The sequence below is a fragment of the Rhyacophila brunnea genome, unplaced genomic scaffold (genome assembly GCF_057557595.1).
Source record: "Rhyacophila brunnea isolate RB1 unplaced genomic scaffold, BYU_Rbru_1.0 scaffold_3, whole genome shotgun sequence".
NCBI classification, from domain to species: Eukaryota; Metazoa; Arthropoda; class Insecta; order Trichoptera; family Rhyacophilidae; genus Rhyacophila; species Rhyacophila brunnea.
Window position 1 is genome coordinate 22,209,403 of NW_028232965.1, and position 14,689 is coordinate 22,224,091.

Sequence of the window (14,689 nt, forward strand, 5' to 3'; positions counted from 1 at the left end):
AGATCTTAAATAGCTACACCTCTTTCGTGTATAATTTATTATTATTTTTGCATTCATGATAAGGTAAAATATTTAATAAAATGACTACCAAAAATATCACCAAAAGACTAATTTCGTATTATGTTTGTGTTGTTAAATAGTATGTAGTACAACGAGCTCGTATATATATATAATTATACCCAGTTTGCACTTGCATGGATTTACTGCTAACAGTAGGTACGTATTATGGCGGCCATAACAAGAAAATGCACGTGTAAACATGTACATATTATCATGCAAGTTGCAAGATTGCATGACTGAATCAAAAAAGTTCCGGAAGTTTATGAATTTTCACGCGACAGTTGGGGTGTGTTCGATATCTTCGCCTGCGCAGTAGAACGATAGTGGCGAACCTGCCGCCAAAAAAAACGAACTACACCGCGCAGACCCATTTTGAGGTTAACCGATTTTCACGACCTGTCAAATAGTACTATAAAAAGACAACATCGCGTCTCGCTTACTCTTGAAGAATGAGATTGGCGAGAAAGTCAGCATTTTTACGTGTAAACAGTTATCGGGTTAGTTTAAAATACACACTATTGCTTCAAGTCAATCCATGCACGTGTATAGCCGCTAAGAGCATACTTCAGTGAAACGACAAATAATTTTCAACTATAGGTGCGACGAAATTTTGGACTCGCTGCCAATCGGAGAGCGATAGTCGAGCTGTGAACACGTCAATTTGTTTTGTGATGGCGTCGGAGGAATTAATTCTTAAATCGTGTAAAGATGACTAAAAAACGTTACACATTTACTTGAAAAAGAAAACATGTCAATGAATATATTATTATTATTACTAATAGAACAATAAACATAACATTAAATGGATGCATGTTGAATTTTATGACACGTCGTAGTCACGATCATTTTAGTTTTAGACCGTGCCCCAGCAGAAGTATAGCCTTAAACTGGAGGCATAGTTCTTCTTACTGTCACACAGTAGATACTTTGCACAATCGGATAATAGTTAGACGATGAGTCCAAAAGAAAACCAAAACTTAACTTATAATTTTTACGACGAATGAGAAATTGAGTTTTTCTTTTTAATGGTGTAAACTGTAAAGTGTTATTATTTAATTTGTGAGGCCTCAGTGTCCACAAACACAATACTTTAACTTGAAAAGTGACAATGGGATTGTGTGGTAGATCACTGTCAGCTTGAATGCCTGATCTACCTCTTCGCTAAAATACTGTAACATAATTTTACGAGAGCTATTGTTATTTCTTCACTTACTTTTGTTAGTTCTTCTATTTATATTTTTATATCTACCATCATCTTGGTTTGTGAAAGAGTTTGTTTTTTTTTTAAATATTACAGAGTCGCATTAAGGAAAGGGGTCCAAATAATATCTAAATACGGGTCTGTATTGATAACATGGTGCACATCGTAGGAACCGATGTGAACGCTCTCAAAATCGAAAAGAGTGAGGTCACTCGATATCTAATTGATTGACTCTGCCCATGTATAGATTGCGCGAACTGACTCGAGAGTCTTTTCTTTAATTTTGTAACAAAGCATCTCGCAATAAATCACTATCCGATAGATAGACTGGCTGGATATCCATATTTGAAACAATTCTTATTATTTTCAAAATTGTTCACTTCTGTTTTTATGTGACATAATAAAATGATATTTATTTTGTAATAGTTATCTAGCTTAATAGTTATCTAGGTACTTTTCCTGTGGATATTTATCTGAAAAACTATTTAATTTTAGTAATTCAAAACAATGAATTTGCATTGAATAACATCAAAATCTTCATTCAACGTGTAGTTATAAACATGCCACATAAGCGTGAAGTTCGATAGTTTTGACAGACTATAATTATTATGACCCACGATAAGCGTTGGCCTATTGCGTCGTGGGTCCCAGGTTCGAATCCTGGTTCTGACAAGTACACATATTGTTTTTCAATTTGTGTTTGAGTTACAGTATGGACCTAATAGGTTGAGCAAGTGGCTGACATCCATTTTTCGTAAAAACAAAATCTGACAATACAAACCTCTACTATGTGGAGGCCCATGTGATCCCATCGGACATGGTCGAAAAAAAAATATTATGGCGTAGTTAGAGCTGCGCCGAGCGAGAGAAATCGATGCAATAGGCTTCATGTAAGAGCATTCAAATAATAACGGTAACAATAATTAAATATATCCTGTCTAGAATAAATTGCAATCTGCGCAATTTCAAGGAAGTTGTTCCAGTACTCGTGTTTCAAACAATAATTGTAAAGTCATTTAGTCGTTAATACTATATTTCAAATTAATGGACAATAAAATTAATATTTTGTTCACTAAATCCTAATAACGATTTACACAACATACATCTCTATAAAACGAAAAATTATAATAAAAATAAACATTAATTTAATTGTGTGCTTTATGCGAGTGTGGTGTTGGTGTATCACGGTGTATCCATGATAAAGTACATATATTATTACATATTATAATAAATACTTGTTTATAAATACCTTACCTATTATAAATAATATCTGGCAGAACTAAACTGACCTAGTACTTATCCGCATCAATGAAGCGTCGTGTATTTTCAATTTATTCCAACTTGCAGACGCCTCTGCGTCAACGGAGACTAATCTAATGTTATACATTCATTGACTCCAATTGGATGGATACAGTAGATCAAGTAAGACCTGCCTTGCCGTATGTCTTGGCCCTTAGCCGTAAGCTCCTTTTCACATCATCACTTCAGCGCGATAATGTCATTTACGTCAAATAAAAGTCACATCTGTAATTGTTGCTGTTAGATTTTTTTTAAATTGCTGCTTTAATACCTAATAATAATATTCAGTATTATTTTATATAACATTTATTAATACCGAGATACACTTTACCTTTCGAGGAATAATCGTAATCGTGACCTTTCGAAATATTCAAGTGATCGAACAAACCTTTGATAATCTTGCAGAATCATCGGATCCGTCATTCGGTTCTGTTCGCAGCGAACATCCTCTTTGGATTCATTGTCCGCACTCCGCACAATATAATAATATAATATGGTACCTTGGTTTAGTTTAGTTAGATGTAGTATTGTACTCCAAAGCCTACGTTGGTAAATTTTTAGACTAGAAATAAATTTTCTATGTGAAATTTGAAGATACAATATTATTATTATTACACTAATAATGGTAATAATAATATTATTAGACTTGAAGTCATGATTATTTCCAAACTTGTTGGTGGAGAGTGACATCTGTGAGGGAGACGTTCAACTAAATAAACACAATTTTGGACTCACTGTAATAAATTCTTGCGATTGAGTTTTCTGAAAATCTATGATATTATAAATTAATAACAAAATAATTATATTGCAGTATTGAACATATTTATGACAATAATTAGTGTGTAGTCCTTAGACTATTTATGGATTGTTTACATTTTGTTTATATAGTAAGCGACATCTATGATATAATAGTAGAAAATCATCGTAAAACATAAATACAGTGGTGTGCGTCTTTGCTACGATAAGTGTTTGAACGTTTCATCGCTAGGGTAACTAAATGTAACGATAACATGAGTCACAGTATTTACGGAAATATTATATAGATGGCACTAAAATATTTACCCGATTACATATTATTATATAAAAATAAATTCATAAAAAAAAATCACACGGGGAACAGTCGCTGGTGGATACTTTTATTTTAATACTTATTTCAATTTAGTGAGATTAAGAGAATATATATCAATTAAATTCAATAATAAACAGAGTTGTTGGATCTAATCTAATGATATGTTATGATAGTGGATAGAATGAGGATAATTTCAAGTTAGCTTTTATTTTTTAGGGGAAGATGTCGCTCGTGTCAATGTTTCAAAAATTGAGTAATAAGTATGTATCATCAGTCCAGTCTAGATAAATCCACTGCTGGATGAATATCTCTCGAAAACAGTTTGCGTCCCTTATTATGTGCATTGCGGTACCACATATATGTGACAGAACCTAACTATCTCGTCGATTCAGCAGCCTATAGAAGGCTAGGTGTACGTTTCGACGACTTTGTACGTAGATTTCTTTAGCTTCTCTCTTTCGAGCTATGCCCTGCCATACCTTGAATAATTTGTTTATAATAATGCAAACTCAGTCAATGTTCGCCAACGACCATACCATGTTGAAAGCACCGGTTCTCGTCCGATCACCGAAGTTAAGCAACATTGGGCGCGGATAGTACTTGGATGGGTGACCGCTTGGGAACACCGCGTGCCGTTGGCTCTATTTTTGTATTCCGAGTATTATAACATTTTTTTAAACGGTGGCACAAAACGTATTTGTTTTTATTGCATCCACAATCTAACAATTAAATTACATTGTAGCGATCATGCCAAACAAAAGTGTATATGAATCCAACTAAATTACTAAAACAATCTTGCGGTCATCTTGAATCCAATTTATCGCATGGGAATAATCCGAAAATTTCTCACCACAACAATAAAAAGGAGTAGATAGGTACCATTCATCCTTCTACCGTGGGAGGATAAAAATACATTACATATTTTCAATTGAGATTTTATCAAGGATACCTTGTATAACTTGAGATTCCTACACATATAAAATGAATGAATATATTATTATATGAACGACATATAAATACGTATAAATAACCTTAGTAACTGTCCAACCTGTTGTAAATCCATTATCTGCAAAAACGAAGAAAAAATGTATCGGCCTGCTTACCTATCTAATCAAGATGACACTTTTTAGCCTTTTGACTCGACTACTAAGTATTCATGCATGACTATCTATTCAAAATTGAAGCTACTTCAGTAACAATTAACTAGGTAAGTAACAGATCAAAATATGAATCCTATATATCTGGATCTGGCTGCTTTTATTTACTAAGTGTATCTCCCATTCCCATAATGTGAATGTCTTCTTCTATTGTGTTCCTGAATTTATTAGAAACATGTCGATTTCGAATTTCTCCATAAAATCCATGGTGCTATTGCACTAAGAGCCCGCTTTTTAAATGTTTTGTGTACAGTAGATTCCCGATTATCCGGGCTAATAGTGGGGAGAGGCGGCACGGATAAACGAAAAGTACGGATAATCCGAACTATGTGTTTTTCTTTATAAAATACTGCATTATTTATCATACATTTATAAAGCAGACAATTATTTTAACATGTTTAATAGGTACTCATTATTTATTAAGAAAATCTGTGATTTTGCTTTGTTTGCAGACATCTTTCTAATGTCAGTTCGAATTTTCCTAATCGAGATTCATGTTTACGAAAGCGAGTGATTTTTTAAATTAAATTCATGCAGGATAATCCGCACACGGATAATCGTGAGTTTACTGTATCAAATATATGATTAAAAACCTCAATTTTATTCTATCCCACAAAGCATGGGCCTGATTTGGCCCAATCGGTCCAATCTTAATACCGGGCCTGATTGCATACGCGTATTTAAATTCAATCTTCTTAAAGTCTTTATTAACCCAATACTAATAAACCGTTTACAACAAATTAAAACTGGGGTTATGAAATATCTAGTAAAATTTATTGTTATTAATAAGAGGCCGCATGAAAATATTCATTGTTGCAATGAGGCGATGCATTCATAATAAAACACTCATAATTTATTAATTATTACGCAACGCTATTTCCATGATGACATGCCTGACAAGATGTGCTTAGTCAAGTGACTTGTGAATAAATAAGTCAGGTCAATTAAAACTTTTCATTCTGTGCGCAGTGCGACGTCTTTCCTGAACCAAGATGCTGTCACATCATCACTGACGTCGGCAAGTGAAATTAATTAGTAAATCACTTTGTCAAGACCCAGTGACGTCCCTAGGCAAAGTACCCTTAAGATGACATTAAAATGCCGTCCGCTTTCATTTTTAGTTTCAAATTTTCTGAAAATTCATTTGGTACCTACCTACTAACATAATATCTTATTACTTATTTATTTTCGGCTATTTTAGACACAAAATACCCACACCAAAAATCTTTAAACACACTATCTACTGAGAATAAGAACATTTCATGAAACCTACTCTCGAAAAGCGGGTGTTTTAGGTATATGGAGGTTTGGAGGCAGTTTGAGGTTCTGGAATTTTTGCTTTTTTTTACAATACTACATAATTATACATATTGGCGGTGCAGTGCGCTGGTCTTCCACCCGAGAGTTCTGGGTTCGATCCCCGGTGAGGACACAATATTTATGTGATTTTCTCAAAGCCTGGGTGTTTGTGATTGTTCAAAATTACTAACAACCACCTTGTATGAAAAAGCAAAGACATGGTTATTAATAATTCTAAAAATTTAAAAAAAATATGCATATTATTATTTAGAATTTTAGATGATAATGTTGTCTTCAGCTGAGGTTTCCTGTAAGTAAATACTTTATATAAAATACAATGATATTATATTTATTTTCGCTAATTGAGATTAAACCATATTTTTTATTTTTTATTAAAACAAAATGTTTTTGAGAGGACAACACTGAAAATCTCTGCCATTATTAGTCATGCAGCAAGTAGCGCCGAGAGTGCATTCAGAAAATTAAATTTTCAATACAATTCGCCCTACTTTTGCACCATTGTTTAATTAAAACGAAGAGTTGTCAAGATTTCTTCTGGTGTTCAACTCATAAAAAAAAAATTCAATGATTATCATTATGTAGACTTATATGAACGAAGAGTATTATTTTTTACCATAACCCAATTTTAATATCCCAATACCACCTACCTACAGCTCTACCGCGAGCCACATAAATATTTTAATTAATTGAAAGTCTTAAAAAACAGCCGAGTGGTATGTTTTATGTACCTAATGCTACAGTTACAGGGGGCGATTGAGTTTTCGTGTTTTTCATAATGGCGCCGTAGCACTATCGCTTATTTTATAAATTTCTCTCGCTTTTACTACTCCCCTCTAATTTATTTGGACAGTGTTCTTCAATTATGAATTCTGCTGACAAGATTTTTGAAAAAATAACACGTCGTGTCTGCTCGCTTATATACGTATTTTTATTATTTCCACTCAAATACGTCCTATGGTTTTAAAAGCTTTCAAACTTAATAAATACTCACTAAATCTTCTATCTAAACCGTTGATACTCATAAATTTATTTTAGGAAATAATAAAAAAAAATCATTAAAAACAGTCTAAAGGAAATCATTGTACATTCTTCATACAGTTTTGTTCAATTTGTATTATAGAGAAACAACCCTTATTGATAATAAATAATACCTAATTACGGTAGATTAATCAGTTGTTTTATTATGTTATAACTCTACTATTATATCAGAACAGACGCGCATATATGGGGTTTCGAATCTGGAACACCCCCCCCCCCCCACAGGAACGAAAAAAAAGTATTTAGGTGAATGAAATATTACTTCTTCTTCTTCGTCAGCACCTGATGGTTGAGGATCGTGACGCGGATTATTTGACTGTCAGCCTTCTCAACGGGTTGACCCCTCTCAACCCCGCATTCTACAACACTCATGGCCAGTGTCAGTAGAAGATCCGTGACATAATGAAATGGTGAAACTGTCTGCTTTAATAATCTGACGCGCCATGTCTAAAAGACAAGACGACACAAATGAACACTGACGATCCTAATAATTAGGCCACGTAGTTATAGCTGCAAGCCAGGTGTTCATCGATAGACTCACAGTGTGGAGTGTCTGAGTATGAAGAATGTACCCGGAGGAGTGAGGGGTCCGTTGTTTAAGAAACGGGAAACTGTATGTAGTAGGCGAAGTAAACGCGGAAGTCAGTGGCACGTAATTGACTTTGTTACCCCACCCATCCTTTCCGCCTTTTAAAAAAAATAAAAAAATATATTATGGATACTTATTTTGAATTTTGTCGCGTAAGGTATAATTTTTAAAGGGATTTTCTTCATTACATATTCGTTTAAAATAATAGATTTCAAAATTAATCATTTCATATACTATCTACCAGTGGCGAAGGGTGGAGGTTGGCTGTTAAGATCCGACATAAATACTGCACTCTAAACTTTGTCAGTCAAACGTATTTGTTTTCATTGAACTAAGACTACGATTTTTAAAATTCAATTAAACCCTGCCTAATCCAAGCTATACTAAATATTCATTTATCTATAAAATATCAAAAAAAGTTTAATAGCATATTTTACCATACATAACTTTAGATATTTTGTGGATAGAAGAATATTTTTATCGATTATCGTTTAGTTAGGCAGCGTTTATGAATTTAAAAAAAACTGACACCTTCTAATATGACATTCTTAATTCAACGAAAACAAATAAGTTTGGCTGAAATAGTGTGCACTATTTTTGTTGAATCGCCCATAGCATACCTAAACTAATATAGTTTGGTTTGGGCAGGGTTTTATTGAATTTTAAAAACTAACCAGCACCCTCTGAAAATTGTACCTACATTATTATAATTATTAGTTCAATGAAAACAAATAAGTATGTATGACTGACAAAGTTTAGTGTGCACTATATATATCGAATTTTAACAGCTTATCACCACCCTTCGCCACTGCTACCAACCTACATATTATGATTGTTCTAAATTTGATGTCATGTTTTCAAAAATATTATTTTTTATCAGTCTCTCTACCCTAAATTTTAAGCATACAAGGAGGCATTGACATTCTGCTGAGCCAAGTGAAACGTGCTGATATTGTATCGCCGTGTTATTATAATATTCTATCTCTCCCTTTTATAAAAAAATACAATAGTGCGTTTATCGTGAGAAATTGCGTAGATACGCGTAGATGCTTACTTCACTTACTTCTACAATATACAAGAACACGCACATTTTAGAAGAAACATTTTATACGGGTTGGTAGGATAGTTACATATTTTATATACGTATCTATACTATTCGATGTGCGATTTACAATAAAGTTATTGTATTTATAAGATAATATACCGCGTCAGTTATATTTTTTATATTGGAATTTAACTTAGGTACCTACTTATGAATTCTTCAACAATACTTTGTTATCTTTATCTGTATGTAACTAACCTGCTTAGATTAAAGACAGTACTCAACTGTGTTGAATAAAGTGTAAAAAAAGGTAGATAGGTAGTTACCTAATAAAAACATATTTATGTATGCTAAGATAAAACAATTTCAAATTCATATTTAATATTCTGAATGCGATGGATTGGGCGACGGAGCCTAGAAATTAAAATTAGTATCAAACCAAGATGTTGAATACCGAATAAAAAATAAGGGTTTCTTTGGTATCGAGTCTTAGAACCCTGCGGGCTGCGACCACCATGCTTATGAAATCAAAGGCTGATGTGTTTCTAATGTCATTGGTTCCTACAAGTTTATTGGTCTGCTATAACCGCTGCATGCCTTGCTGTTCCGAGTTAGCTCGCTCGATCGTTCGCTCCAGTCAAATTGTACCTATAAAATACACTTTTCATCACAAGGTTGTCTGTGGAATTTCTTCTTCTTCTCTCGTGTCCGTGCGAGAGATACGCCTATGACGCCAAAGACTGATATAATATACCCGCGCCATTAGTTTGGATGCTGACATACCATCATTTGTTCCGCAGTTTCCTCGGGCTTATCACCGTAGTGTATCCTTCTCATTAAATTGTCCTTGATTCTTATTTTTTTTAATATTTTTTTTTATTTCGGTCCGTATGCGGTTTATCGTCATCTCAACTACAAACTAGGGAACTCAGAAATAATGGGAACTGAAATACATAACGGGTAAGGCGATAGCAGGTAACCGACTCGAGTAAGGAAGAATCCGGGTTAAACTTACACACGTGTCAAGAATACGTTTTGCGTCGAATACTGAAAACTGCTCTCGGTTTATGCATTTACACTCATTTAATGTTGGTGTATTACACACACTATTGCACGTGCATAATGCGTGCTTCATTTTCGTAGGACGCTCACACATTCAAAACCCTGCATCAAGATGCGGCGTATTGAATATAGCCTATCGGTATTCTATTTATTATCTGTTCTGTGCTACAAACTAAACCTCTACTCTGTGGAGGCCCATATGATCCTATTAGGATCGGACATGGTCAAAAAAAACTACAAAACCTTTGCTTTACTTACACACAGATACATAAGGGCAGCATGTTAATCTTCAAGCTAATTTTTTGTATTATTCTGCCTTTCTATGAGATTGTTGAAGTTTTCTGTGCTGTTGAAAACGCTAGATTTAATACCATACGTCAGATGCGAATTTTGCAAGCTAGGTGCCAAGTTAAAAATGCTAGATTTGGCAAGAAAAACGCTACTTTGGCAACGCTGTTCAAGTTTCGTTATTACTGTTGTGTTTTTTTTTACAATATTCGATCCCAAGAAAATCATATGGGTCTGATTTGCCCATTAGGTCCATATTCTGGGTCCAAATACACATTTAAAAACAAGATGTGAATTTTTGCCAGACCCGTTTTTCGAACCCGGAACCTGCGTCAGTATAAGCCTAAGTGTGAGGCCTCAGTGCCAGCGTTCGGCGCAGCGTTGAGCGTTGTGCACAACTCAAACGTATAACCGTATAAATGTATAACCAAAAAACGACTTTGTCTACGAACATTTTCACACACGGTTATACGTTTGAGTTGCGCAAAACGCTCAACGCTGCGCCGAACGCTGCCACTCAGGACGTACACTAACGCGTGACCGCTCGGCCATCGTGGGTTTTTTAGTAGGTAGGGGTAATCTGCCTAGGTACCTATATACATGAACGCTTGACATATCATATTAGGTTTTAATGACATCAATGATTTTGAGGTTCATTATTATTCCGGCGTGTGGGCACTTTAGTGTCTTATATACTATTGAATCGCGGCAAGTTCCGCGTCCCTTCACATCGCCGGCTTAGAATATAAGAACTTATTTTTTAACCCACGCGATACAAATTTGAATAAAAAAAAAGTTTAGCCCGCGAACAATTGCGATTGGCCCCTTCGGAAGTCGCCGTTGAAGACGGTGCAATGTCGGTTGAAAAGTCCCCGCTTTGTTACCGATCCGGTCCGCTGCCCCGCGCCACCCGCCACTTCCGGTGCCCACTTCCGGTTCGCAGAGCCCGTTGATATCGTTGACTCGCTATAAAAATATAATTATACCTAATATATACTGCTATACCAGTCGGTCTCATGGTAGGGCTAATCGCAAAGGTAAGGGTAGATTGTACTAATAGAAATTCAACCGTACCTAAGTAGGTACCTACTTTGAGGGTTTGTTTACTTATAGGCGTACGAATGAGATTGTTGGCCCTAGGCTTCTAGTTATATAATGTTAAACGCATATTATAATACATAAATATATAACAAACTGTAGGAATGCGGTACACATACCTACTCATACTCCCCACACCATTAAATCCCTTCAATAAATTGGTTAAATATAGTGGTTATTAATTAATTATGTTGATATTTCACTTTTTAAATATTAATATTAATACACACCTAATTATTTTGGGTTTAAATGATTTTCACTGTTTCGCAACATCTGAGCGATGTACAAAAATTAACAACTGTTTTTATTGTTAGCAAAAATAAAGCAAACATTCTTAATATAATATGGGTGTATCGAAAAGATGACTATGACTGACTTTTTAACAATACAACAGACCATGTGGCTCAATGACAGTTAAGTAGTCACTACTGTCATTGATTGATCGTCACTACACTACTGAGAAGTGTAGTGGAACAGTAGTGTAATCAGTAACACTCAGGCTTTGATACAATCACAAAAATATGTTGTGATCTCACTGGGATCGAACCCGGCGCCCCTGGATAAAAGGTCAGCGCCATACGCACTGGTCTACGAGAGCAACCAACAGATGCAACATAGTGCCGTGTAAATCATTTATTTAAAAAAAAAACCACATTGTATTGACTTAAAAAATTATTATTAAAGGACATAGTATGTACTATTATAATATGTCGAATATATAAATGTTCTTCTTTTTATGCCATATCCGTTATCGGAATCGGATATGATTTTGAATTTTGACCATCTCTGGAGATTCTTAAGCCGGTACGTTCTTTTTCTACCAGGGCATAGCTTACAAGAAAACTTAAATTATAATATTAATTATATGATAATATGCAGAAGTTGATATATATCCTGTTGCCACATAACACATATGCCAGCTTTCTAGTTTTTACTTTCCTGATTAGTTCTTCAGTCTTTTTCATCTTCAACATCACCTTGACGTTCGTATCTTCCTCATTCCAGCCGATACGGACCATGTATCTGGTGCATGGCCCCCAAAAGGGAGGGGGCTGACAGGGCTCTAGCCTAGGGGCCCGGGCACAGGAAGGGCCCGGCGTGACGAGTCGAGCGATAAGCGACAGATACCGAGATAAACACAAACCACAAATTTGCTCTAATAGTAAAAAAAAGTCGCCTGCGGCGTTATTTTAATTCAATAATTATAAATAATTAAAATATTTCATTGTAGGATGCAATCTTTAAGGCCATGCATTAGTTGAGGCACGGTCTAAAAAGATCGTTGCTAGGCGATGTGCGGATTGCGGGTCGCGGGTGAAAATGACGCCTGTCAAACGAAATATTATTTCTCATATAAATCCAACATACGTCCATTTTATGTTCTGTTTATTATTCTATTAGTATCAATAATAATATATTCATTGACATGTTTGCTTTTTAAAGTAAATGGGTAAAGTTTTTAGTCATCTTTACACGATTTTAGAATTAATTGGCCCGTCGCCATCACGCAGCAAAGTGACGTGCGTCCGACTCCACGTTCTCTCAATGAATGCAAAGCAAGTACAAATTTTCGTCGCGCGTACAGTTGAACATTATTTGGCGTTTCACTGATGCGTCACCTTAACTGTGTGCCGATACTCGACAACTCCACAATTCAAATAGATGTACATATTAAAAATACACTTTAATTTTACCGCGTACACCATGGAAAACGCTACTGTAGCGCGTCACACTGCCTTTACTCTTAGCGATAGGTAGGGGGGCGCCAAATGTCCTAGCATAGGGGCCCGCATCAGGATGTGGGGCCATGGTCTGCTGTCTGTATATCCATATTTTGAAAGCATTAAATTTGTCATGATAGTCATGAATACGAATTAGCACCCTTATTTCAATTGAATTCATTTTCCAGCAACAATTATATATATTCAAATAGTAATAATAAAATTTGTACCTATAAGCAGATTGAAAGTTGTATGAGAAGGCAGGTTTTTAAATGCCCTTTTATTCATATTTTGCTGTGTCATAAAAATAAAACAATGCCACCAAGGGATGAATATGACAAAAATAACGTAGTTATATATTTGTATTCAAAAATAATTTAATATTTTAATACATACATACGTACATAATATTAAACAGTAAAAATATCATTATTATAACATCAAAGCAATATAATATAGCTGACTTTGACCTGATTAATGCAATATTTTGTGTACATCGAAAAATATTTGGCAGTCGTGCCAAGGTTATGTGACAGGTGAAGTTCCGTGTCGCACATGTCATTGTTTCACAAGATAATAATGGCTCGTATTAATATCAAAACAATAATAAATTCTAGTAATTTAAACCAATTATTTATCCGTTTTGTACGTGTACATCACAGACATAAGTAGAGAAACTGCGATTGGCGAGCAATATAGCCAATTATTTATATTATTATCATTGATTATACAGTCGAACTTGGTTATTACGAGCAAGATGGGACCGATTGAATTTGCTCGTTATAAGCATTACTCGTTATATAACATTTTTCGCGCCACGTTCTATTTAAGCATAGAACATAAAAAAATCTGAAAACCATCGTAAAAATCCCCGAAACAAGCATGGCGTGGATACTTTTTCAATGTTGTCGGCGAAAACACCCATTAGGTACCTACTTAGACACTTGTAGTGTCATAAACGTAATCCAATCCTGGTGGCATCGGTCTAGTTAACTGCCCGGTCCGATTTTATTGCTTAGGGTCGAAAATGTTGTTTTTAAACGAACAGTTTTTCTCGGTATAGCCGAGAAGTATGTGAATAAATGTATGGAGAAAATCATAAACTAAAGTGTCAACGAATGTTTCCTCATTACATCCGAGATCTCGCTATTTCCGTGATCATAATAACCAAGTTCGACTGTATTTATAATCTATTTAACAGCTAGAAAACATAATAATATAGCTAATAAGTGAGCAGACCCGATTTTTTCCAATGTGTATAAAAGTTTTTATTGTCGCTATCGCCGATAGTGTTTAGATCGTTTTTGGTGTACCTATCGCCTTTCCTGCCAAAATTATCAAACCTTAGTTATAATGTGGCTCATTTATTTATACCATTCGTAGGTATTCGCATTTAAATAAACACATTTCCAAACAGATACAGAGTTGATAGTATTTTTAGCTCTTCCTGTCAAAATTTTGTATCCATCAATTTTGTTAATTCAAGTAGGTACTTAACCAAAAATTACTTTTCGAAAACTTCACAATAATTTAATTCTCGACTCGCCAAATTGTTATAGTAGGTAGAGTATAATATCCTTCATAGCTTTACACTCCGGCTCTGGGATGAAAATGATGTAATATTCTAAAAATATATATTTTTACATATGTTGTCTATTTATTTATGTATTACTACATATATTAATACAAGTGAATATCATTTGATCTAATTGTGTGCGAGGTAATCAGGCAAAGAGGCGTATCAG

The 14,689-nt window shown here is 34.7% G+C and overlaps 1 protein-coding gene and 1 non-coding gene across 5 annotated transcripts in view; both read left to right on the forward strand.

Moving 5' to 3' along the window:
- RapGAP1 (Rap GTPase activating protein 1) overlaps positions 1 to 14,689 on the forward strand; it is an 848,483-nt gene that overhangs the window by 578,975 nt on the left and 254,819 nt on the right. The gene's annotated exons all lie outside the window — the stretch shown is intronic.
- On the forward strand, positions 4,152 to 4,270 carry LOC147068060 (5S ribosomal RNA). Its single transcript, XR_015071411.1, has one exon. It is a non-coding gene; the product is annotated as a 5S ribosomal RNA (ribosomal RNA).